This window comes from Temnothorax curvispinosus, unplaced genomic scaffold (assembly GCF_003070985.1).
Source record: "Temnothorax curvispinosus isolate PA1 unplaced genomic scaffold, ASM307098v1 QBEX01012259.1, whole genome shotgun sequence".
NCBI classification, from domain to species: domain Eukaryota; kingdom Metazoa; phylum Arthropoda; class Insecta; order Hymenoptera; family Formicidae; genus Temnothorax; species Temnothorax curvispinosus.
In genome coordinates, this window is record NW_020222039.1 from 231 (window position 1) to 3919 (window position 3689).

At 33.4% G+C, this 3689-nt stretch overlaps 1 long non-coding RNA gene across 3 annotated transcripts; it reads left to right on the plus strand.

The window, feature by feature from the left end:
* The first annotated feature begins 10 nt into the window (after nucleotides 1-10).
* On the plus strand, nucleotides 11-2162 carry LOC112462335. 3 transcript variants are annotated; one of them, XR_003041656.1, is made up of 4 exons: nucleotides 11-406; nucleotides 1340-1404; nucleotides 1701-1831; nucleotides 1912-2161. It is a non-coding gene; the product is annotated as an uncharacterized LOC112462335 (long non-coding RNA). The 3 variants fall into 3 exon arrangements; XR_003041657.1 differs by lacking the exon at nucleotides 11-406 and adding an exon at nucleotides 414-596 and having other exon boundaries at nucleotides 1912-2162; XR_003041658.1 differs by lacking the exon at nucleotides 11-406 and adding an exon at nucleotides 669-1003 and having other exon boundaries at nucleotides 1912-2162.
* Nucleotides 2163-3689: the final 1527 nt, after the last annotated feature.

Here is a 3689-nt window from a genome sequence, read left to right on the forward strand (position 1 = left end):
TCTTGTAGACTTCAGGATGTCTGTGCAAAAAGAACTTCATAAGAATTCAAGTAATCGAATTTAATTCTATAAGAATTCGCGTGTTTGAATTCTTGTAGACTTCAGGATGTCTGTTCAAAAAGAACTTCATAAGAATTTGTTTCTCAAGATTAAAATGATCGAAAAATATATGTTCTGTAAGACTTCAAAAGAAATATCGATACAGAATTCTTCAAGAAATGTTTTATCGTAGCCGTAAAGAATTCTTTTCGAATTGTTGTTTTCGCGAAGCGTTGTTAGAATCTGCGCATGTGCAGTGTGCCTGTTTGTCGTTACCATGGCAACGGATTGTGAAGCAGCACTAGGCGACGGTGCACGGGCAGTGACGGGCAGCGCTAATTCCGTACTTCGAACGATCGAGATCAAGGTGCGTATATTCCGTGTGTTCCGTGGACTGTGTGTTCGGACGCTATTTAGTGCTAACAACCACATTCGACGTTGGATGCGAACGCGTTCGGATCCAACATCGAACGTGTTTCGTTCCGATTATTTTTGTCGATTGCATCACAATCGGCCGCCACTAGTTTGCCGCCGCTGGCCTTTAGTGTGCCATCAGTGTACATACATACACGAACACTGCTTCTTATGGCCAATTTCTTCACCGTCGGATAACTTTATCCTTCGGTTAACCTCACTCTTCATCTTTTTCTAAGGAGGCAGTTAGAAAGAGATGAAGAGTGAGGTTAACCGAAGGATAAAGTTATCCAACGATGAAGAAATTGGCCCTTAGGAAGCTTTCTCTGTTTTTTTTGTCTGCCTCTTCTCTGTTTCTTTTTTCTCTACCTGCCTCTTTATCTGTTTGTCTTTGTCTTTTTTCTCTTTGTGCTTTTCTTTCTTTCTTTTTCATTACCTGTCTTTCTCTTTGGCTGCGTTCGTTTTGGGCGCTCACGCGGTGTAAGCTTCATTATATCTTTATCGCTCACTATATGCAGAAGGAAGATAGAATAAAGCTTACAGCATGGAGGTAAGAATAACAGGAGGGAGCGTAAACTGCGGAGTATGAAGCCGGAGACGTGAGAGGAAATCGTATTCTGGCCATCTTGATAATACATAACTTAATTCTTCTTCTACCAAATTAAGAAAAAGAAGGATAAGTTATGTACTACCAAGACGGCCGCTTATGATTTCCTCTCACTTCTCTGGCTTATTCATACCTCTCGCCTAAAAGCTTGGTTTACGCTCCCTCCTCTTATTCTTACCTCCATGGCTTACAGCATGTAAACAGCCAAATCAAACGCAGCCTTTGTTTCTCTGTATCTGTCTTTTAATTATTATCTTTCTTTCTGTCTCTTTCTTACAGGCTCTGATAGTTTTCACCAGTTCCATTAGCTAATCGGACCTCAACGTGTTACAACCTGCTACATGGTAAGGACATTTTCAAATTTCTTGTAATCCTGTTTTTTTTAATATCTTTGATTATTTGCGTATTGCATGCCTAAAAATGTTTGTAATAAATATAAACTTGTAAAAAAAATAAAGTTTAATAAAATTAAATAACATTTAATAATAAATTCAATATTATTAATATGTAAGAAATGAAATAAATAATACTGAAATTTAATTTAATTTAAAAGGATATAATAAAAATCGAATAACATTTCATTTTTAATTGTGCATTTATAGAATATTGTGATATTAATTATTATGTCTCTTTCTTACAGGTTCTGTTGTTTCCATCAGTTTAAATCAGTTAATCATGTCATGACTGATTCACTGGCGAAAATTTATTCCTGGTCTGGGCAGCGTAAAACACTGAAGTTCAGTTCAACTGTAATTTGTCAATTGATTATCAGTGAGTTTCTTGAAAATCAAAATATAATTCAAAACCTGCTTATATAAACGTGTCTTATGAAGCACTTTTTTTTGTTGCAGAAACTATTTCCAAGCAAACAGATGCGACCAGAACGAGCATCAAAGAAATTATTAAATCGTGGTTGCAACATGCAACGGACAGGATGCGATAACTAATTGCGATAAGTTTCTATAACTAAAGTTTCTATAAGTTTTACTAGTTTTTATAAGTTGTACAGTTGTACACTATAAGTAAATTCATAATAAGTTTATATATATTATAGTTCATATATTATATAACTGTTTTTATAATAAGTTCAATAAATAATAAGTTTTGTATACTTTGTATAAGTTTGTACAAATTTTGTATACTCATAACTTATTTATATAAATTCGTCGTTTTTATATAACTTTTCTATATAACTATATATAACTTTTGAATATATGAAATAATAAAAACTGATTATTAAAAAATGCGAAATTTTTTAATTATGTATATTCAGGACGCGAGGAGTTACGTTTCAGGGGATATTGTCCATGGTGATTCAATATATTATAGAAGCCCGCGAAAAGTTACTCCTTTACGCCTTCAAAGTATACAATAAAGAAAACGGAAATACGGAACTTAACTGTAAGGTAAAATGTATTATGATAGAAAATACTGTATTAAAATATTAATAATGTTTAACTTCTGATATAACTATATATAACAATACATCTGACGTTGAAGCATATGAAGCTTATAATACACTTTAACTTACATTTCTATTTCGTACAGAGATCGAGGAATAGCGATGGGCGCGTTCATCAGGTGCCAACAGTTGCAAAGCTGTTCAGTGTTTCTAGTGGTTCAGTTTTTCGATGTGGTTCGTTAAGACCATTTTTGTAGCCCAATCGGAAAAGTAAACCACTAGAAACATTAAACAACTTGCAACTGTTAGCATGTGCTAAACGGGCTCAATGCGATTCTTTTATGGATTAGAGCAAGGACTCTCACAGAACTCTTTTCAAAATAGCCCTGAACAGCGCAAGAGTTCTTATCGAGCCTTTGCAGTCCCTTTAGAACTCATTTCGAACTCTTTTCTAACTCTTTTTAAACTTCCGAACTCTTGTAGAACTCTATTTGAACTATTTTAGAACTCTATTTGAACTCTTTCGAATCCTTTTGAACTCTTTTCGAACTCTTTAAGGAATACTTTTCCGTTTTTTGGACCTCATTTGGAATTTACAAAAGAATTCGCAAATGCTGACATAACTTCGAATTCTTAAAGAATCACTTAGGAATTCATTTCGGACAGAAATGGGATTCATTGAGGAATTCATTTTGGATACTGCGAATTCATATCGAATTCTTTTGGAATTCTCTTTGCTATCTGGGTTATTATCGTTAGAAGAAAGCTCGAAGACGCGCCTTTTTTCAGTAGTCGAGTAACGAGGAATGAGAGATACCGATATTTTTTGCAGCTTAATTATTTCCCGGGGACGACACCATTTAATATAAACAAAAGAATGCACTTGAAAATAATCAAAATATCAATTCCTTATTTTAAAAAAAGATTATTTCTTGCTATATTTTACATAGAGAGCTTTCTGGATGACTAAATGTCTAAAAAAGAAAGATTAAAGTTATGGACTCCTCACATTTTAAATAATTAGAAGTAATTTTTAAAAAACTTGTTTCAAAATTTTTAAATTTTTTGATTTGTGAGATTCTATTTGTAACCTTGATTTGAAATAAACAAAGAAAATGAGGATAAAGTTGAGAATGAAGGAGTGAATTGTAAGAGATATAAAGCTTTTGAAGCGCTCTCTTGTAAAATGTTTCTTTAAACTTATGTATCTTGTTCTTGAAAAGTACA